The 23,775-nt window shown below is 42.3% G+C and overlaps 1 protein-coding gene and 1 long non-coding RNA gene across 2 annotated transcripts in view; both read left to right on the top strand.

Annotated features, from left to right (window-relative positions):
• TLR3 (toll like receptor 3) overlaps positions 1 to 23,775 on the top strand; it is a 358,863-nt gene that overhangs the window by 319,927 nt on the left and 15,161 nt on the right. The window lies entirely within an intron of this gene.
• On the top strand, positions 4,067 to 22,234 carry LOC309651807. Its single transcript, XR_014258413.1, has 3 exons — positions 4,067 to 5,232; positions 7,775 to 8,837; positions 9,154 to 22,234. It is a non-coding gene; the product is annotated as an uncharacterized lncRNA (long non-coding RNA).

Genomic DNA, 23,775 nt, shown 5'->3' with positions numbered 1-23,775 from the left:
TGGACAGTGGAGAGAGTTAGCCTTAAGACAGTGACATAGTTTCCTACTAAGTATCACCACCAGCTGATCTTTCTTTAAATCACTTCCAGGTCATTCAAATAGAAGGAAGGGGGGTTCCCTGGTGGCGCAGTGGTTGAGAATCTGCCTGCCAATGCAGGGGACACAGGTTCGAGCCCTGGTCTGGGAGGATCCCACATGCCGCGAAGCAACTAGGCCCGTGAGCCACAACTACTGAGCCTGCGCGTCTGGAGCCGGTGCTCCGCAACAAGAGAGGCCGCGATAGTGAGAGGCCTGCGCACCGCGATGAAGAGTGGCCCCCACTTGCCGCAACTAAAGAAAGCCCTTGCACAGAAACGAAGACCCAACACAGCCAAAAATAAATAAATAAATAATTAATTAATTTTAAAAAAATACAAGGAAGGGAATGATCATAAATAACAGCTTGGATTGCTGAATTTTTCACTACATTAGGGTTAAAAATTGGGTGGTGACACTTGGGTTAAAATTATTTAATGTGGTAATCTTTTTTTTTTTTTTTTGCCTTCACTGGAAAAATATTCTCAGTAAAATCTCAGATTCAGAAACAAAACAAGAGGAAACATATTCTCATATGCTGTGCTGGGAAGATGGAATATGAAGGAACATTTCCAACCAGGAAAACAATTACTTAAAGTAATTTGGGGTGGGTTCTTTTATAATGATCCTGAAGATATTGAAGATCATGTCAGGCAAATGTTGACAACTATTTTACTTCATGCTTATTTGAAAGTTCAAAATAACAGCAAAAGAGGTCGAAGCGATGCTGAGACAACCAAGAATGAACCAGCTGTTAATTTGCATGTGGAATTAATTTTCACGGTGCAGGGCTCAGCCCACCCACCCCTGCCCAGGTGGAACCTTAAATACCAAGGAATGAGGACATTGGTGTGCCAGCATTTACAGTGCCAAACTGGGGGATTTTCTACAGCATCATTTTTTCATTCCCTTCTATAGTCTGATACTCTCTCTCTTCACCAGCTTGATTCTTTAGTCAGTAAAGAAAAGGGAAATTTTTCAGACGCTGAAATTTTTTCTCTATTTTTAGAATAAAACGTTTGTGCCTTTACTATAAATTTTATAGAGTTCAAAAGTTACTTTTCAGAGTGTATTGCCATCAAGTTGAATATTTTAAAGTACATCCTACAGCTTCCCGAGCACACAGACTCACGCACATCGCCTGTGCTTTTCTTGCTCTGTATTGTTCTGCTTTGGAACTTGTGGCCTGTGTGTTTTTGTGTGTATACTGTGCACGGCTTTCAGGAATGATATTCAGATGCCAGTGGAGACCGAGCAACGGGGCTGAGTCTGGAGGCCTCCAGACTGACTCTGCCGACGGCTCACCCACCTCATGAGACCCCCTGGGCAGCCTAGCTTCCTGTCCAGCCTCCTGTTCCTGTCCTTGTCTGTGTCACCAGCTTCTGATCTTGGGTTTGTCCACAGACTGATAGATCGCTGTGCTCACACGCCTGGGAGTTGACGGCTTCTGCGCGGCTAATATTCTGACTACTGTCGGCCTAGCTCCCATGCTCTTGCTCGGGCATCTGACTCTGGCCAGCCCCTGTTTGGCTCCACTAGTCCTGTCTTGGCACTGACATATCATACTGGGCTGAAAGGGGCCCCAAAAGGAGAGCTTTGGCAACTGCACAACGTCACTTCTCTTTTCAGAGCAATACTGCCATCTCCTCCCAGTGGCCTGAGAAACCGGTAGCCAGACACCCAACCACTTGGGGTACAATGAATCTAGAGGCTCAGAAGAATATAAAGATGGCAAGTGTGAATGATCGCATCCTAGATATTGGTTTCAAACTTCTGTTTTTTTAGAAAAAAATACTGATTTTAATCATATACAATCTACTAGATTCCCTTTTACTAGTCTGGTCGACCTAGAACCTGCCGACCTTGCAGAAGTGCTGAGATCAGTCAGAGCTGAGCGTGACTAAGATGGGTTTGACCCACTAGACCTCAAGAAGAGAATTCTGATCCGGGCTAACCCTGGAATAAGAATAAGAGTAAGAATTCCATTTCCTTATTTGTGAATGAAGAATGGAAGGAACACTGTTCTGTGTCTGTCTCCTCACCTTTTCTGTCTGGAAAACTCTTGCTCAAAATTTCAGAAATAACTCAAATAATTACACGTCCTCGGTGCCCATAAGTCCTATTTACTCAGGTCCATATTCCCACCGTGTTTGGTTCCACTCCTATTATGGTCTTCACCACTCGGCTTCATAGCGCTTGTTTATGTGCCTTTGCTCCCTCTGGATCGTGAGTAACTGCAGGGCAAAGACTGTGCCTTATTCCTTTTGTATCCTCAGCTCGTTACATGGTGATGTGCAAATAGTAGACACTTAATAAATGCTCAGTGAATTAACAGATGTTTCACATCGGAAGCTTTTAGCAGTGCAGGTGCTTTGATCTCTTGCCAGGGAGAGAAGCACACTCCAGACCCCAGGGCTGGATCTCTAAACAGAAACAGAGAATTCTGCTTCCACTTAGGATGTGGAGAGCTTCAAGAAGTTGTCTCCCCCCACTTCAGCCGTGAGAAGAGGCCAGCTAATCTACAAAATCATTAACATTTGGGGGCGCATCAGAAAGCAACCAAATGAACTCAATTCTGAAGAGTGACAAGCCCATTGAGGGGAAATGGGTGGCAAGACTCACCTTGACAGAGCGCGGGAGGAGGATGGAGCCGCCATAAAAGCAGTTTGGAAGAAAACAGCTAAAATTTTCACAAATTCTTAAAGACCAAGGACAGGCTAGTGAGATAATTTGGAATGGCTGGGAGCCTGAGCCACAGGGAGCAAGTGCCCTCACATCTTTTCCCCACTTGTCCTCCCTTGTGGGTGTGTGAGAAGGATGGGGGGGCAGAGCAGGAGGCAGATCTGCTGCCCTTGGGGAGGGGCCAGAAGACGCTCAGGGGCAGGGTCCTGCACTGGGCGCAAAAGGAGGGAATGTACTTTTTATGGCTGAGTAATATTCCATGTTTTCTTTATCCATTCATCTGTTGATGAGCTCTTGGGTTGCTTCCTATCTTGGTTACTGTGAATAATGCTGCAGTGTACGTTGGGGTGCAGGCATCTTTTCGAACTAGTGTTTTTGTTTTCTTCGAATAAATACCCAGGAGTGGAATCGCTGGATCATGTGGTAGTTCTATTTTTAGTTTTTGAGGAACCTCCATACTGTTTTCCATAGTGGCTGTATCAGTTTACATTCCTACCAAGAGTGCACGAGGGTTCCCTTTTCTCCACATCCTTGCCAACACCTGATATTATCTTTCTGATGATATCCATTCTAACAAGTGTGAGGTGGTATCTCATTGTAGTTTTGATTTGCGTTTCCCTGGTGATGAGTGATTTTGAGCCCCTTCTCATGTACCTGTTGGCCATCTGTATCTCATCTTTGGAAAAAAGTCTGTTCAGGTCCTCTACCCATTTTTTATTTGGGTTTCTTGGGGGGGTTTTTTGATATTGAGTTGTAAATCTTACCATTTGCAGCAACATGAATGGACCCTGAGATACGCTAAGTGAAATAAGTCACACAGAGAAAAACAGATGCTGTATGATTTCACTCACATGTGGGATCAAAAAGACAAGACAAATAAACACACAGACCCATAGATACAGAGAACAAATGGGTGGTTGCCAGAGGGGAGAATATGGCTGGGGGGATGGATGAAATAAGTGAAGGGGATTAACAGGTACAAACTTCCAACTGTTAACATAATTAAGTCATGGGGATGTAATGTACAGCACAGAGAAAATAGTCTATAATATTGGAACAACTTCGCGTGGTGACAGATGGTAACTAGAATTATTGTGGCGAGCACTTCATAATGTTATAAAACTATCAAATCACTATGTTGTATACCTGAAACTAATATAATATTGTGTGTTAATTATAACTCAATTTAAGAAAAGAAAGGAATTACCTTGGGGTCATTACCTTGGGGTAGTTTCCATGGGGAAAGGGGCAGGGACGTCTCTGGGGCCAAGGCTGACAGAAGCTTTGCCATCAGGTGCAGCAGCTGGGAGAAACAACACAGCACAGATATGTCCCTGTGTTAATCTTACTGCCACCACCTGCCTCTCAGTATCCACAATGTGGAGATTGGACAAAGAGCTTCTGGTCAAGCAATCTGGATGCATCTAATGCTTCTGCCCCCAGACTGGTTGCAGAGCCCCTCTCCTCACTGCCTGACGCTCATTGCCTCTGTGGGACCACAGTCAGACCTTAGCTACGAGGGAGTCTGGGGAGTGTCATTTGAGTTTTTTATATTTTGGCTTTTCTGCTGCTGCAGTTCAAAGAGGCATTGTAGCTAGAGTTCAGGAAGGGATTCTGTAAGTGGGTTGGAATAGGAGTCATAAAAGCCAGTCTACTAACCCCTACCATCCAACTAGATAGAGTTCCATCACGCTGTTTATTTCCTTCTAGTGCCAGAGCCCTCCAAACGAAATAAAACACTCATGGTTGTTTGTTGATTTTTATTTGCTCCGTGCCTCCCTCTACCGCATTCATTTATAATTACCACTCATGCAGGGACCCTGTCCCCCCTTGTCCTTCACTGGATGCTCGACTATAAACCACAGTGCCTACCATATAGCTGGCCCTCAGTAAATACTGGAGAAAAATCAGCAGACCCTTTGAGAATTAAATAAAAGCAAGTGATGGCCCTTTCCATGGAAAAATACTTATAGGCACGACACTTACATTCCACTTTCTGAGATTCCCCAGGAAGAAAGTACAGTGAGGAGATGAAGATGAGGTGTGCCCTTATTACTTTGCTATAAATGTAGCGATTTTGCTCTTAGAATGATTACACTGAATGTGACACCAAGAGTAGAAAGGCCAGAGTAGAAATGTTTCAGGCCTCGGTGCAGGTGGGAGAGGCCCACGTGTCACTGGCAGGTCACTGCCCTAAAAGTGCAGGCCAGCAGCTAACACCATGTTTGGAAAAGCCTGACGGCGGGCAGAAACTGCAGTGTATCTCCATCTGGCATTGACACAAATTCCTGGAACCCGGGCCAGCTCGTTTTTCAGACTGATTGGCTGGCAACAGAAAAGGAAGAAAAAGAAGTCTTAGGTCTTAGGGTGCATTTTTTTCCTTCTCTTTCTACAGCTTAAAGGAGGCTCAAAGCCTAAGAAGGGATTCGCAGTCCTTGAATAATAGCCAGAAAAGGAGATTAATAAGAAAAGAAGGTATGTGAGTTTCAGAGCACTGGGGGATTTTTCTGAGTTTTAGTATTAGAAGAATTTAGGGCTCTGCCTGGCATTCAACTTCCTAGTTCTATTGGTATCACCCACCGCGTAGCTCAGGAGCCCCCGTTTGCCTTTCCTTTTCTTTCACCAGAAAGGAGCTGAAGTCAAGGTCAGTCACAATGTCACAGTGAGATTGTCTCCCAGCCCCGCCCGGGAGAGGTTAGGGCAGGGACCCTGGCCCAGGCTCTCACCTCAGGCTGCTGGTGGGAGAATAAAGAGGAGGGGTGCTTTGCTCGATCTGGCTACCCGGGGGGCAGGGGGGAAAGTTCTGGGGCCTTTGAGAAACCTGGACTTGGCCCGGAGACATACTCCTTTCAAGTGATGAATTTGTCAGACTTCCATATTTCAAAGGAGAGTCAGCAGTGAACAAGCAAACAAGTGTTCAGCAAGTTAATCAAATGATTCCAAACTCCTTGATAACAATTGGCTTTCTGCATTAGTTCTCTTTTTCCAATGGGGATTCTTCCTTATGATCTTCCCTCCTAAAGCTGTGTCATTTGGCCAATTGAAATAGACTCATTATAGACTTATAGATTCATTTTTCTCCATATGAAATATGGCACTATTCTTGAAAAGAAAGTTCCTTATACTCATCTCCCTTCGTAGGAGGGATGGTTCAAAATGAGTACGATGTTTTTTGAAAAGTATTTTCTGAGCTATTTCCTTTCAGACATCATTTCCATTTCTGGTAAACCTCAATGGCTGGGCGCCCCAGCCTTTGAGGTGGTAGGTTTCAGTGCTTCGGGGGTGAAGGGGATTCCTGCTTGCGGCCATATGCTTTAACAGTGGAACTGGGATTTTGTCGCTGTGGGCTGCAAGGCAATAAGGGCGAAGGCTGGACTGTGGAGAGAAGAGAATGAGAAAGAAAAAAGAGTGAGCCGGAGAGAGTGAGAGAGACAGGAGATGGACACAGATGAAGAAAGCTGGGAAAAGAGAGAGAATGAATTTCATGCATCTCTGAAGTATGTAAAGATGCTGGGCTCACAGAGCTTCTGCCCTGGTGGTAGAGAAGTTACCTTGTGCCGAGCAAGGCATGGTCAGGAGACCTCTCCCGCTTTACTAGGAGGATGTGGTGGACGCGGGGAGTTTTGAGGGAAGGGAGTGAACAGCTGTGTCTCTCCCCTTGGTGTTGGGAGCGGGTGGTAAGAAGAAGAGAGAGGCAATCTGGGAAACTGAGCACCGACTGAAGGGGGATTTTAAATTAAAAAGTCAGGTTGGGGCTTCCCTGGTGGTGCAGTGGTTGAGAATCTGCCTGCCAATGCAGGGGACACAGGTTCGAGCCCTGGTCTGGGAAGATCCCACATGCCGCGGAGCAGCTAGGCCCGTGAGCCACAACTACTGAGACTGTGCGTCTGGAGCCTGTGCTCCGCAACAAGAGAGGCCACAATAGTGAGAGGCCCGCGCACCGCGGTGAAGAGTAGCCCCCGCTTGCCGCAACTATAGGAAGCCCTAGCACAGAAACGAAGACCCAACATAGCAATCAATCAATCAATCAATAAATCTTTAAAAAAATAAAAATAAAAATAAATTCTTAAAAAAAAAAAAAGTCAGGTTGAACTAAATCTGGATTCACCATCCCGTCCCATCATCACCAGCCCCAGCAGACTGACACTCCTGAGCGAGATGTATCAGTTAGAGAGAAATTGAGAAGCCACATTTTCTTTACCCACCTGAGTGCAATGTGGATAATTTTGCTTCCCAGTCACAGAGTTCAGCTTAGCCAGTGACCGCATGTCTACTTTGTTGGTGAAGAGTCCTGTGAGAGGCAAAAGGAGACCACGAAATGATATCCAAAATTATCTTGATGATCAAGTCCTTTCTTTTTACTACAAGGCACTGAGGCAGAAAACTTAAAAAAAAAAAAAAAAAGGAAATTGGGCACATCAGTTTCTCCCTAACCCATCATCCCCCACAGAGAGGCAAAGTTTTCATCCATCTGAACTCCAGGTCAGGTCAGTTCAACATCTTGAGTTATTTTCAGCCATGATGGGTGTTGAAATTAATTTCCAGGCCCAAGATGCAGCCACTCCTGCCCGGGTGACACATCAGTCAACCAAGATGTAGATCACTTTTGTGTCCCTGTAGATGTTCCTCTTGACCAGAAACGCAGTCTATCCAGGCAGCCAACTCCCAAACGCCAAGGTGACTCTGGGCTCTCTACTTACTTCCTATTCCTTACTCATTTTCTGTTTTCTCTTCCATGTTCCTTATTCTTTAACTTATAAAAGCGTCCTGCCTTCCGCCACATTTTCCAGTTCTGTGGACGCTTGGGAACAGAGACTTCCCGTTTCATGAAGTGTTAAAGTTTGTTTCTGTTACCTAAATTGTCTTCTTTAATCGTTTGTAGCATCTAAAAGGACTTTGCTTTGGAAGAGCTGCTGATCAACTTTGGTTTCTGTTTTTTGAGAATCCCCAGATTTATATTAACCAGTAGAACAATCAGCCTTCATCTCATAATTGACTTCTTTGCTGTGACTTGCAGACTGCTGTAAAGACTAGAAGATACTCAAGAAAACAAGAGCAGGAAGCCCAAAAAGGCGACTAACACACTCTGAGGGAAATTAAACCAACTACCTAAAGCAGATTCTAGTACCCTCTAAAGAACATAAATATGTGGTGAAGAAAGCAGAGGAAATTGTCTGTACTTGAACAGGCAAAAGCCAACCAACCAACCAAACAAACAAACAAACCCCAAACCTATCATTTGTTTTAAATAAATGTTAGTTCATTCATTAAAACAGTACCTATATGCATGAAGATTGCTACGTGCATATGTTGGGCTGCACCCTGCAGGCCTGCAAACTCTGTACTTGCCCAGCTCAAGACCGAAGAAAGAGTCCAGAGTCACTGACAGAGGCATGAATGGTTCGCTAGATGCGGGGGTAGGGATGGGGTTAGGGAGGTTACCAGTGATAGAGGAAATTGGCAATTGAAACCAGCAGAGGAGCACGGCCCTCACTGCCCCTTGGATAAACTATCATAGTGGAGATAGCTCTGATCCAAAGATTAGAGCAGTCGCTAGCGGGCAAGCGACTAGGGGGCAAGTATGTAGGCAGCTACTAATTAGACTCTATGAGTAAGAGGGAAGGTCAGTCAAGTGAATAGGGTGTAGGTGAGGCAGGGACTGGTCGGGCAGGGGATGTACAGGGAGCAAGAGGACAGCCATCTTGAGTGGCCTGACCATACAACCTGCAAGTGTTATTATTTATTCAGTGTACACATTATTCTTTTTTTTTTTAAGTGTCTGGGGGTTTTTTTAAGATTTTTTTTTTTTGATATGGACCATTTTTTTTTCTTTAAGTCTTTATTGAATTTGTTACAATATTGCTTCTGTTTTATGTTTTGGTTTTTTGGCCACGAGGCATGTGTGATCTTAGCTCCCCGACCAGGGTTCGAACCCACATCCTCTGCATTGGAAGATGAAGTCTTAACCGCTGGACCGCCAGGGAAGTCACCATAATTCTTGCTTCACATATGGATTCCCAGTCCCCTGCTGTAGCATTGTGGTTCATCCCATTCTCACTTCCCGCCCCGCCCCCCCAGAGGTAGGGAAATACTTCTAACGATTTATGATGATTCTTAAAAACAAAAAAAAACCACAACATTTCTGGCTATTTTCCTAATTAACATGAAAACGTATACCCATTTACATTATTACAAGTAGAATTAAATTGTTATGAAACACTTTACGGTGTGAAAAAAAAAACCCGTTATTTTTACACATATCAACTTTTTGATAAATAATTTTTAAATATACAATTACCTATCAAGAACTTGGTCATTCTTAGTTTTAAATATAAAGAAGTAAATATGGGGACTTTCCTGGTGGCTCAGTGGTTAAGAATCCACCTGCCAATGCAGGGGACATGGGTTCGATCGCTGGTGCCTGGTCCGGAAAGATCCCACAGGCCGTGGAACAACTAAGCCTGTGCACCACAACTACTGAGCCTGCGCTCTAGAGCCCACGAGCCACAACTACTGAGCCCACGTGCCACAACTACTGAAGCCTGCGTGCCTAGAGCCCGTGCTCCACAAGAGAAGCCACTGCAATGAGAAGCCCGCGCACCGCAACGAAGAGTAGCCCCTGCTCGCCACAACTAGAGAAAGCCCGTGCGTAGCAACGAAGACCCAATGCAGCCAAAATTAATAAATAAATAAATAAATTTATAAAATTAAAAGAAGAAGTAAATATGCTTTTGTACATACTCGATGGCTATTTTAATGGACTGGCACATGATGGGAGAAACTTTTCTCCTGACATTTAATATAAATAGTGGGAAACAGGTAGAGAAATTATTTCTCTACATTGCAGAACATCAGTTATCTGTTGGTAAAGGCTGGGTGGAGGTGAGCAGCAGCTCAACTCTGTAATGTTTTTATTTGCTTCTAAGACTGTTGACCCATGGACTATCCTCCGAAGAATTAAAGCCAATTCGTTTCCTATGTTTACCTGATACTCCCCAACGATCCAAGTTACCAGTTCAGTTTTATTTTTACAAACTTACTACTCAGATTCAAATTTCATTTGCAAGCTGAGATGAATCCAAATCTGCCATTTCAATAAGTATCCCAGTTAATCTATTTTAGTGAGCAGAAATGTAAGGCATGTAAGCCAGAGATAAATGTGGAAAACAAAATACAGAAACACTAGCAATTAAAATGACACAGCAGGGAGGCAATGGGAGAGCAACAGGAAAGATTACACGAATGAATTAATTTGAAAGGGAGGAATTTGAATGAGGGCCCTACATTCATTTACTGGCAAAGGATGATTAAATGATCAGGACAAGCAAATAGAATGGGAGGTAGGGGGTCGGGTGGGGAGAGAACAGGAAAGTAAGAGTTAGAGGTGGAAGAGGTCAAGGGAGCTAGTCCTTCATCCACTTAGCAATTCCTTCATTGACTGAACAAGTGCTTATTTAGAATAAACTTTGTAGAAGGTTATGTGAGAGATGAAATACAGGAGACAGAAGGGAAGAAGAACAAAGGGATAAACTGGTCTTGACCAAGAATTATGGGCTCTTTAAATGGGGAAAGTGAGGGTAGAATAATCTGATTCAATTCGTCTGTCACAGGAGGGAACTAATGAAAAGTTGTGTTCTTATAGGCAAGGATGTAGATAAGAGAGGTGAAGTTGTAGAAAAAGGGAGAAATGTACAGGGAAGGCTGGGGGAAAACGGGAGGGAGCAGCGCCTGTGATACAGACAGGCAGCCTCACTGTTGAGCCTGACCCAGTGAAGGGGAAGGGAAGGATGCTGAAGACAGAGGTTGGCCACAAGCACAACATCCCAGCCTTCCAGAATTTAGAAGAGAAGCAGCCTGGCATATGGATGTAAAGCAGATGTAGACATCCATCCCTGGAGTTTCCATAGACATGGGAATATCGGCCCTGTGCACGTTTCACTCACACCTGGAAAACCAGTGGGAAAACCCTCTCTTTTTTCTACCACTGCAAGGGAGCCCAAATCTCTACGCTGCCGCAGGTCCAAACAAGGAAAACAAGAAAACAGAGAAGAAGAAAGAGGGCAGCTAAGAGCAAACTCAAGGGTCTAAGTCCTCTAATCTCTGAGTAGCCTCTTCAGTCACTGAATTTTAAAATGAAATTTGATTTTGCCAGTGTTTAGAATTTTCATGTAAATGAAAAAAAAAAATTGGTCTCTTCGCTCCATCTAGCGTTGCATCTTGAAATGACATGCTGCTCGACGCCTCTCACAACCCGAAGGAGCTGCAGTGATCACAGCCACAGAACCGGAAGTTGAGTGAGGGACACGGTCGGATGAGCCTCTTCTATTGCGTAACCCTGAGAAGTGCTCCGAATTAGATCATGCATTCCACGCACCAGATGAGTTTTCTCCATGGTGTCCAAGGATATCCCCAAATCTGAGGCAAGGCAGTAACTGTGATCCAGTTACTGACTTGGAAGTTCAGATATAGGACACGACTCTAGCTCCCAGTGCGATGAGAATAAACAAAGCCTGCAGGTTAACTTGAACGTCAGCAACTACATGGTAGACTATAGAGAATTATGTGTAATTCTAGAAGGAAGGAAGAAAGGGAGGAGATAGAGCATATCATACCCATGTATATAACCGTATCTGGTAAAAACTAACGAATACACTGAGTAAAATACAGAGTCATAAGGCTATTTAACTGTAATAAGCATATTGCTAAAAAGTATTAAATAGGAAAGTAAAATTATCACCAAGAGATACTAATAAGAGTAATGACCATTCACTGAATATTTACTATATGCCAGACGTGCACATACACTATTTTATTTAATCCTTACAATGGTCCTCTAAAGTAGGCATCACTATAACTGTTATTCAGGTGTAGAAATTAACGCCACCCAAGGTCACACATAGTCATTAACTGACAGAGCCATGATGCGAACCTCAATCTTTCTGATTGAGGTTACAAAACTCTGGTTTTCACTGCTGTGCTATGCTGCCTCCTTCTGTCAGAAATGCTTTACATTCATGACTAAGTATAAATCTAAAAACTCAACTTCCTCTTTATCTGTTTCCTATTTCCTTAATCTGTTACCTATCATTTTCATTAGACTAGTATAAAACTATATCCAGAAGTGATCATTTGATGTCGTGAAGAGTGCAATGCAGCTGAAATGATCATTGAAAACTTGGACCGCACCTAAATTGTGAGGCAAAGGAAGAATATTTTCATAACTTCGTATCTCATTTGCACATGCCGAGGTGCAGATCTCTGCATCTGAGTGGCTGGTAGTACCAGGAACTAACATTATCAACACATCAATCGTGTGAGAAGCAGGTACCTTACAAATGAGTCTTTTCTCCAGAAACCTTGACTCACTGACCCCATGAAGCAACAGCAGATCTGCAGTCTCAACACAAAAGAGAAGACTGTCAAATTCTCTCCTTGCTTAGCAAATTAGCCAGTTCCTAAGGATCTTGTCCCTTTTGCTATGCCTCATCAAGAACTTTCCAAAAACGTAAACCAAAAAATGGGAGAAATGTTCTCTCAAGTTTCATTTGATTGGTTCACAAGCACTCTTTAAATGGTCTTAAGTTAATTACATTCCTGCTGAGAAGAATTTTATTCTATACATGGACCAACCATTCCATAATGCTCTGGGTCATTAAACCCCTCAAATTTGGGGGAAAAAAAAGAAACATTTTCTCTGTGAATGGACGTAAAAGAGCATTGGGCCAAAGTAGCATTTTTTAGGTCTCCAGAGCGTCCTAGAATAGTTTGATTTAGGATTAAAGTATGTTTATTGCTAGAGTAGTCAAGCTTGATAGTAGAACTTTTATGGCAGCGAAATGTTAAAAGATCTCATCTACCTCTTCTAAAACTTTATAGTTGATTTTTCTCATACTTTAAGGATAAAGACATTGGTAAATTCAAGTCAGCAAGAAAACAAAGAAAGGTTTATTTCTTTAATATTCCTGGGTTTATATGAGGGGGAATTTTAGGGCTCTGGCTGAATGTAAACTTCCACATCCATAAGCTGAAAGTTTACTTAGGTTTGTCAAATGCCACATCCCTCTAATTTCTTCTGCGTGGATGCTGATATGATGCTGGTCTTATGGGTGTTGGTAGCTTATCTTCACCCTCTGATACTTTGCCAACTAGTTTTGTTTTTGATGCGGTCCGTGGATTTGGGGTTTTGCTATCTAATTGCTCTATCTTCTTTTAATGTGATGATTCAGGAAGAGTCAAATACTCTCTGCTGCCACTGCCATATCTTCAAAGGCTGTGCATCTTAATATTCATTCTTTATTACAAAAACAGAGCATGGGCATGATAAAAGTTTAAACAACATGGAAGAGTTTACTATGAAAATTAAATCCTTTTTCTTTTCCATACATACCTGGAGTTTTCCCACCCCAGCTCTCTGGAAGTAACTACTATTCACAGAATCTTATGTAACTTTCTAGACCTTTTCTAAGAATATAAAAGAATATAGTTTAGAGATATAGGTCTTTTTTCTCTTTTTACACAAATGGGGTCACACTATACATTATTTTGCAATTTGGCTATATCACTTAACAACATAACTTGAAAATCTTTCTAAAATGGTAAATGTATATATACCTACCTCATTTTTTTTTACTACCTACCTCATTTTTAACTGCTCTGCAAGCATTCTGTTTATTGAGTTAGCAAATAGTATTGGTCAATACCCTATTGGTACAGTGAAAGTTTTTTTAACATAATGTTTTCATCGTTTTGGAGAGTGTATTTAGGAGCCAAATTCCCTGAATGAAATTAAGGAGTATGGAGTGGAAAAGCCTTTCTAAGCAAGAAACAAAATTCAGACATTGTGAACAGATGGATAAATATGATTTTACTAAACTTTTTTATGGCCTAAAACAACACTCAAAAAAAAAAAATCAAAAGACAGATAACAAACCAGGCAAAAATGACAGGGTGTATAACAAAAAGTTAATTTTCTTAATATTAAAAAACTTACAAGGGAGTTCCCTGGCAGTCCAGGAGTTAGGACTCAGCGCTTTCACTGCTGGGGGCCCAGGTTCAATATCTGGTGGGGAAACTAAATCCCACAAGCCACACAGCACAGCCAAAAACAACAAAAAGCAAAAAAAACAACAGCAAAAAAATGAAAACAAACAAAAACTTACAAGTAATAAGAAAAATATGTAAAAACAGTAGGAAAACTGGAAAAAGACAATCAGATACTTTAGTGAAAAACAAATACAAATAAACAAAGATGAAAAAATGCTCAGCTTCACTCATAACATTTCAAATACACCATCAAACAGCAAGATGCTATTTTCCATTTATCAAATTGTCAAAGTTTAAGTATCCTTGAGACTATCTGAAAGCAGGAGCTCTCAAGATCTATTTGGCAGGAATATAATATGGTGATTGATATGACATTTTGGATGAAGATTGAATGATAACTATCAATGTTAACGGCATACCCTTACTTTTAAAACATACACTTTTAAGTCTCTTAATATCTTCAAGTAGAGTCTTTATCAGTGATATCTCCTTAACCAATCTCCCCTTTGATGTGCTGGTGGTGTGCCCTGGGACATATGGGCACTGGCTATAACAGTATCTGAGTGCCACCAGATGGTGATTTTACAGATAAAATCAGGTACTATTTTCCTAGACTGTATCTATGCCTACTCCTCGAGAAACGCGACAGTGTTAATCTGATGCAATTCTTCTTACGTGCTAACAAGCTGTTGTACACAATTAATTTGTTTTGAGTGTTCAAAACTCAGAGGTACAGCCTATCTAGTTTTCTTATAAGCATTACTTGATTTATCTTAATAGTAAAAACAATAGCTATAATTTATTGAGTACACGCTATGTGCCAAACAGTTAGTTTAACTATCCCTAATCGTCACAATAATTCTGTCAGTTGGTTACATTGTCTCTAATTGACAGAGGAGGAAATTTGTGCTCAGATGAAAAAAATTGCCAAAGATCATAAAGCTAGTAAATGGCTGAGTCACGATTTGAATTTAGGTTTGATTAGCTCCAAAGTATCACACCGTATTTGCCTTTCTCAATAGTTGGGAATCATATTTTGGAACTCACATGTGGTAAGATATCTACTTTTGTTATTGGTTAGACTTACTAAGTTTTTTATTCTTTTTGATGCTATTGTGAATGAAATCTTTTTCTTTTTTTTTTTGGCCTCGCGGCTCGCGGGATCTTAGTTCCCCAACCAGGGATTGAACCCGCACCTTTGGCAGTGAAAGAGAGGAGTCCTAACCACTGGACCACCAGGGAATTCCCATGAAATTGTTTTCGTAATTTCTTTTCAGATTATTCCTTGTTAGTGCACAGAAAAACAACTGATTTTTTGTGTGTTGATTTTGTATCCTGCAACTTTGCTGAATTTGCTTATTCTAACTGTGTGTTCGTGTGTGTAATCCTTGGGGTTTTCTATATATAAGATCATGTCGTATGTGAACAGAGATCATTTCACTTCTTTCTTCCTAATTTGAATGTCTTTTATTTATTTTTCTTGCCTAATGGTCCTGGCTGGAACTTCCAATACTATGTTGAATACAAGTGGCAAAAGCGGGCATCCTTGTCTTGTTCCCAATATTAGGGGAAAGGCTTTTAGTCTTTCATCAGTGAGTATGATGTTAGCTGTGGGGTTTTCATAATAGCTTTTATTATGTTGAGGAAGTTTCCTCTATTCCTAGTTTGTTGATGTCATACAATTTTGGTTTGTTTTGTATTTTCTAATGTTATCTTGACCCTGTTTTGAGGTCCTGGCTAGAGGCTAGTTAGCTGTTCTTGAGCCATGGATTAAGTCCACACCCCAGTCACTTCCCTTACTGGGCTTTCACACAGAGGCCGCTATACATCTGCCCTAATTGCCCTGGGTTAGTTAGGTACCAGACCAGTAGGGACAGCCCCTATGCCCCAGATTCCACTGAAATTATTCAAATTAGTCAATCCACAGGGAGCCACGAGAAGCTATAGCTAAGCCCAGCCAGCTTGCCATACATATATCGTCCCCACAGCCCAGCTTGCTGCTACCCTGTCCCCAGTTGCAACTCCCTGTGTGGGCCTGCCTGACAGCCTTCTCTTGTTTGGAGCTGCCTTTCAGCTATCTGAGTATTACTGTGTCCTGCTTCACCATCAAAAGAACCTTTAAATCTTATAAAACAATTGGCGCTGTGAGCAGGATGGCGTGGCCATGACGATAGACTCTTGAGTAGCTTTGTGAAGGGACAGCTCTTGTCTTCCTAAGTGGTTCCAGGCTCCCGTGAGAGCCACTTAGGACAGAATCTCTGCCTCTGATGAACCTGCAGTTTAACCTCACGGCTTGCTGCTGTGTCTGCCAGTGATTGCCACATCCCTCCTGACACTAATGTCCTGGACCGGGGAATATTCAAAACAAACAGTCCTAATTGGCTAAACTGGGCTTCTAGATACTAGCCCAGGGGGGAGCCACCTTAGGGCAGCAGGAATGCTGGGCCCTAAGCTGCGCTGTCTGGGGTCGGGCGTTCTCCTGCGTTTCGGGTCACAGCCTGTGTTTGGCAAAGGATCGTTCCAGGGCCCATCGCATCTTCGGCGTTGGTGTTTCTCTATTATTATTATTTGGAGCAGAACCTTGATTCGTCCCTGTGTTTCCGGTATGCCCTGTGGAGGAAGGTGTTGGGCGGGCTCCCCATGGTAGAGAATTGGCAGCCCGGTCTCCATGTCGATGTTGCTCAGGTGGAGCTGTCTTCCTTGTGCTGCGTGCCTTGCCTCCCTCCAACCAACATGCCCCCCACACTCTCGGGGGGATCGTGAGATGCATCCTTGGAGACCAGAAGCCCAAGGTTTAATCCAAAGGGGGCCCTTCGGACAAGGACACCAATATCTTACTGCTGCACCGGGCTTCCCGCTCCGGAACGCCCTACCTGAGTTACCCAATTGCTTAAGTAATGCAAAGTCCTGAGCCGGTGTGCTTGGGCTTCAGTAAGTGCTGCCTGTATCAACATGCAGAAGGACTGGTACTTGGGACAAGGGGACTAATGGTGCTGTCCCAAGGTCAGGCTGCCGTAGCACCCGAGGTGCAAAGCCCAGCCCCCGGAGGTGGACTGAGAACCCTGGGAAAGACAACCAGCTGCCTGCGAGGTAGGCCACTGGCCCTTCGCCCGCGTTCCCCATGTTCATGTAGAAGCTTCTCCGGCGAGTTACCAGACGGAGACGGAAACCAAGCAGCTAGAAGCAACCCCACCGGAAAAAAAAGAAGAATACAGAGGGATGAAATGTTTAATTTTATTGTTTTATATATTAAGTATATAAATTTAAATTAAAGCAAAGGTCCGTAATTTGACCCACTGGAAATCCAAAATTAACTTTACAAATGTGTATGACAAAAAGGTAAAATGATGCTGATTGGCTTTTGTGCCTCTGCAACATCGGTTCTAAATTAACTTGAATATTTGCTAAAATATACCAATTGACAAACTTCATGGACTTAATCAATATGGGGGCTCAAGTCATAATTACTGGCCACATCTGGGGATCCCAGCAAATTTAAGCATGGTAGCCTTTATAATCTCAGGAAAACAACTAAATATAAAACAGAGAAAAAAATATTTATGCCTTGCCTAAATTTCCCATGGTCATAGTACCCTTTGCCCTAAAATATCCCACAGTGGCATAGACACTCAACACAATGAGTAATACATTGAAATCGAACTATGCTTTTGACACTTACAAATCAGCTTGACAAAATGGGGCTCCGTGGACCCCAGTTAAAATAGTTAATACGGCCCAATGTAAATTAAAACAGGAGCTTCAAGGGTTGAGACTTATTATGTAAGACCTAGTTGGTGAGTGGGTGATTGTCCCCACTGCTTCTACATTTTTAAAACATGTTCTTAAACCTGGAAAGAATAAACGATGCCTCACGGTGGTTACTACAACCTTAATGCTGTAGTCCATCTATGAAGTCTCCCATACCGAGTACCCAATATTATTAAATTACTAACTCCATCCATCCCATCAACAACCAAGGAATACTTCCTATTATAGATTTGGCTGCTATGTTCTACTCAGCGCCTATTTCAACAGTCTCTCAGCTGTAGTCTGCCTTCATCTCCAGAGGGACACTGTGCACGTTTTTCCGGCTACCAATGGTGTACCTCCATAGTTTGACCACCATGTACCATCTTTGAGGACAAGATCTTACTTGCATCCATCTTTCCCTAGGAGCACAAGTATGACATTACATTGATGACAACCTCCTCAGAAGAGATTCATTTGACATGCTCTTAAGGGCATACAAGTCCACAAGTCCAATATCTTGTAGTAGCTTTTGGGTTCTGGAATCAGCATATTCCTTTTTTACCAATTTTACTCAGTCTCACTGATGCTGCTGCCTACAAGTCAGCACACCTCAGATGAAGCCCCTCCAACAGAAGTCTCTAGAATCGGTTCAAATTAAAGTCAACCAGCCTTCCTGTTCGTGCCCTCAGAGACTCCTTCACTGTAGTGGCTTTAGCAATCTCTTCCCATGCTTCCTGGAATCTCTAGACCACATATCATGGCCAAGAAACTGCCCTTCTTGGCCCCATGCTGTAGGTCATTAGAGCAAAGATTGTTGGCCATGTACCGGGTTCCCCTGTAAATACGATTTGTCACAGACTCTGAGCCTATGACCCTCCATACTCAGCTTCCCATTACATCTTGGTTCAGAATCCCACAAGCTCAACTTGGATACCAGGACCTCTTTGATACAGGTTTGGATGGAGCCATACCTGGGCTCTCTGGCATATTCTACCTGCAGGGGAAGTGGCATCACCCCTCCTCTGTCCTTTGCCAGATACCATGGTGTGGAGGAGGCCACCATTCCCCCAGACCCCTTGGTTACTTGGGGAGTCCCTTGGTATTAAATGAGTGAATAGCAATGGGAGTTTTTATATTGTACAGGTGGAATTGCCACCATCATATGGGATGGAGCTCAGTTGAGTGTGGGTGCTTTCCATCTCAACCAGGATGTCCCCCCGTAATGGATGGGACCCAAGGGTCAGCACAGTTGGCCAACATTCAGGCAGTAATCTTAGCACAGTATACCCTGGTCAGCAAATGGTTCCATCTGCACATTTTTACAAACTCCTGGGTCATTGCTTAAGTTGTACCTTTCAGAGTAGAGAACTCTTGGCTCCTAGATACCAAAACTATGAGTCAAAGTCACATGTCTCTCTACATATACAAGATCACAGCATAAGGCCTTACCAGGACACTCCTTACCTCCTTCAGTGCTCCAGACATAACTGATCATAACCAAAGCACACATTTCACTTCTCAAAACAAAGTGTTGGGCTATAATGCCTTCTGTGAAAGGCATTGAGCAGAACTTACAGCCTCCTAGAGGCCCCTCCTAACGGGTTAAATTGAGAAGACTAATGGACTCCTCAAAAACTTCTGTTTAAGTTACAAAATTACACATAAACCATTAAATAGGTCTCCACCTTTCCCTAGGCCTTAATCTCTCTTAATTCAAAGCCCTTTGGTTGACTCACATTTCACACTAACTTTAAAAAACTTTCCCATCACCCTTTCCTGTATTTAAAAGACGATGTGTCTCTCCTCCAAGTATACAGACTTATATATGAGGCCCTTTAATAATGTTTCACCCTATTTTTACAGATTTTCTATCCTGCTCCCAGCCCATGTGGGCTGAGGCCAGATCAAGGGTGCACACTCTCCTGGGATCCATTATACCGCAGATTGATCCCTGGGCCAAGACACCTGTCCATCTGATATAAGAGCCACTAGAGCCTAAACTTCCACCACCTAAAACCTTCCTCTATATTCAGGTTATAAGAGGTAGATCATTAATCTGGCTCTCCCTCTGATCCTCGCTAGGAAATTAACATTAGTTTTCCAGGGCCAAGCCCTCAATAGAGTGAACTACCCAGAAGGGAGATAGGAAACCCCACTTAGTAAATGAAAATCACCTTCAGAGATAATAATGGAATCAACATCATATCCATCATAATACAACTAGAAAAACCCTCTTTGGTAAGAATATTTGCCAGGGGAAATCCACCAGGCAAGAGAAGACTGTCAAGTGCAGCTACACACCATCCAGTTGGCTGTTGGTCTTGTAAAAACTGGTCTCAGAGTTTTCATTAGTTTGCGATCTGGAGACCTAAGCCTTCCAAGTAAGCCCTTGTTTCAACCATATATGATGAATTCTGATGTCCCCTTGCCATCCAGTTTAGCCCAAAGACCTCACTAGCTTGCCCGTCACCAACCAAACTGACAACGGAGGCAGAGGGCACCTAGTCTTTGGCTAAATTAGAGCACCTGCCAACAGACTAATGCTGAAGCTCCAGCATCAGACAAGGATATTTCAGTTGCCTAACCACCTGACACCCTGTTAACCACATGCATCCAAATCAGGCCATTGGATTTAAATCCTATTTGCAGTAAAATCTCTCATCATCTATCTGGGCAAAACCTTGGATTATTGGGAGCTTTTAGATTCAGCCACCCTTAATTAGGATAGTAATTGTGCAATTGCCAGTTGGGTTACGAAGCTTTGGTCCAATTACAAAAGGTCACCAATACTGGCATCACTTTTGCTAGCTGTGATGCACCCAGAGAGCCCCTTGATTTTAAAGATATTTACAAGCTCCCAGGCCCGACATTGCCTTCATATTCTATGAAGGGCTCAACCTTGTTATGATACCATATGGTCAAAAAAACATGACCTACATCAACCCAAGTGGGTGTCCATGTGGGAAGGATATCCTGGTCCCACATCCAAGACAGCATTGCCCTGGCCCAGGAGCTTGCTGCTAAAAATAACATTGCTCTCCACGACAGATATAACTTCATCCCGGACTCTCAGATCATTACCATGGCTAACCTCTCTAAGGTGCCCACAAATTGGACACGGGACATTGATTGCTTTCTTCCTCTGATACTAGAGATGCTATTACACTTCCTGAGCTCACTGTCTGCTCACTCCATGATCCTCGTATACACCTTGCTCGCTGCCAAAACCCCTACACTCCCATGCCTAAAGGGAAAACTTATCAAGGTTACTACTAACTGTGCCATTCTAAATATAAATGAAAATTATTAGTCCAACCCTCGATTTCCTGGGGAGAGGCCTCACACTTTCCAGTGCCTTCTCTTACTCCCTCTCCCAGCTTTCCACCACGACCCCCCACTCTGCATTCTGACCACCCCTTCCCTTTGGTTATAAACAAATACCATTAACCTTTACATATACCTTCCTAAATGATTAATTTATACCCTCCAACAATGTAACTGCCAGACCTCCCACCCTGACCCAAGAAATACACCAAGATATTTGTCACAAAATTACAACTCATATTTTAACACACTCTTTAACTCCACCAAGATATTTTTAGAGACTCCAGAAATTTCAGTTCTGTTTCCTTGGCTGATACCATATAAATGAGGAACTTGGTGATGGGCTGGCCACCAAGACTTCTTGTACTTCTTTTCTTTTTTTTCTTTTTTCTTTTATTTTTTTTAACATCTTTATTGGAGTATAATTGCTTTACATTGTTGTGTTAGTTGCTGCTGTATAACAAAGTGAATCAGCTATATATATATACATGTATCCCCATATCTCCTCCCTCTTGCGTCTCCCTCCCACCCTCCCTATCCCACCCCTCTAGGTGGTCACAAAGCACCGAGCTCATCTCCCTGTGCTATGCAGCTGCTTCCCACTAGCTATCTATTTTGGTAGTATAAGTCCATGCCACTCTATCACTTCATCCCAGCTTACACTTCCCCCTCCCCATGTCCTCAAGTCCATTCTCTACATCTACATCTTTATTCCTGTCCTGCCCCTAGGTTCTTCATAACCATTTTTTTCTTTAGATTTCTATATATGTGTTAGCATACTGTATTTGTTTTTCTCTTTCTGACTTACTTCACTCTGTATGACAGACTCTAACTCCATCCACCTCACTACAAGCAACTCAATTTCGTTTCTTTTTACGGCTGAGTAATATTCCATTGTATATATGTGCCACATCTTCTTTATCCATTCATCTGTCGATGGACACTTAGGTTGCTTCCATGTCCTGGCTATTGTAAATAGAGCTGCAATGAACATTGTGGTACATGACTCTTTTTGAATGATGGTTTTCTCAGGGTATATGCCCAGTAGTGGAGTTGCTGGGTCATATGGTAGTTCTATTTTTAGTTTTTTAAGGAACCTCCGTACTGTTCTCCATAGTGGCTGTATCAATTTACATTCCCACCAACAGTGCGAGAGAGTCCCCTTTTCTCCACACCCTCTCCAGCATTTATTGTTTGTAGATTTTTTGGTGATGGCCATTCTGACTGGTGTGAGGGGATATCTATCTCATTGTAGTTTTGAGTTGCATTTCTCTAGTGATTAGTGATGTTGAGCATCCTTTCATGTGTTTGTTGGCAATCTGTATATCTTCTTTGGAGAAATGTCTATTTAGGTCTTCTGCCCATTTTTGGGCAAACAAATCCAAAATTTGTTTTTTTGATGTTGAGCTGCATGAGCTGCTTGTAAATTTTGGAGATTAGTCCTTTGCCAGTTGCTTCATTTGCAAATATTTTCTCCCATTCTGAGGGTTGTCTTTTCATCTTGTTTATGGTTTCCTTTGCTGTGCAAAAGCTTTTAAGTTTCATTAGGTCCCATTTGTTTGTTTTTGTTTTTATTTCCATTTCTCTAGGAGGTGGGTCAAAAAGGATCTTGCTGTGTTTTATGTCATAGAGTGTTCTGCCTATGTTTTCCTCTAAGAGTTTTATAATGTCTGGCCTTATATTTAGGTCTTTAATCCATTTGGAGTTTATTTTTGTGTATGGTGTTAGGGAGTGTTCTAATTTCATTCTTTTACATATAGCAGTCCAGTTTTCCCAGCACCACTTACTGAAGAAGCTGTCTTTTCTCCATTGTATGCTCTTGCCTCCTTTATCAAAAATAAGGTGACTATATGTGCGTGGGTTTATCTCTGGGCTTTCTATCCTGTTCCATTGATCTATATTTCTGTTTTTGTGCCAGTACCATACTGTCTTGATTACTGTAGCTTTGTAGTATAGTCTGAAGTCCAGGAGCCTGATTCCTCCAGCTCTGTTTTTCTTTCTCAAGATTGCTTTGGCTATGTGGGGTCTTTTGTGTTTCCATACAATATGTGAAATTTTTTGTTCTAGTTCTGTGAATAATGCCATTGGTAGTTTGATAGGGATTGGATTGAATCTGTAGATTGCTTTGGGTAGTAGAGTCATTTTCACAATGTTGATTCTTCCAATCCAAGAACATGGTATATCTCTCCATCTGTTGGTATCATCTTTAATTTCTTTCATCAGTGTCTTATAGCTTTATGCATACAAGTCTTTTGTCTCCTTAGGTAGGTTTATTCCTAGGTATTTTATTCTTTTTGTTGCAATGGTGAATGGGAATGTTTCCTTAATTTCTCTTTCAGATTTTTCATCATCAGTGTATAGGAATGCAAGAGATTTCTGTGCATTAATTTTGTATCCTGATACTTTACCAAATTCATTGAGTAGCTCTAGTAGTTTTCTGGTAGAGTCTTTAGGGTTCTCTATGTATAGTATCATGTCATCTGCAAACAGTGACAGCTTTTCTTCTTCTTTTCCGATTTGGATTCCTTTTATTTCTTTTTCTTCTTGATTGCTGTGGGTAAAACTTCCCAAACTATGTTGAATAATAGTGGTGAGAGTGGGCAACCTTGTCTTGTTCCTGATCTTAGTGGAAATGGTTTCAGTTGTTCACCATTGAGAACAATGTTGGCTGTGGGTTTGTCATATATGGCCTTTATTATGTTGAGGTAAGTTCCCTCTATGCCTACTTTCTGGAGGGTTTTTATCATAAATGGGTGTTGAATTTTGTCGAAAGCTTTTTCTGCATCTATTGAGATGATCATATGGTTTTTCTCCTTCAATTTGTTAATATGGTGTATCGCATTGATTGGTTTGCGTATATTGAAGAATCCTTGCATTCCTGGGATAAACACCACTTGATCA

Source organism: Balaenoptera physalus (genome assembly GCF_965194825.1).
Source record: "Balaenoptera physalus genome assembly, chromosome: 21".
NCBI lineage: Eukaryota > Metazoa > Chordata > Mammalia > Artiodactyla > Balaenopteridae > Balaenoptera > Balaenoptera physalus.
The sequence above is the reverse complement of the archived record's forward strand: the minus strand, read 5'-3'. Positions and strand labels throughout refer to the sequence as shown.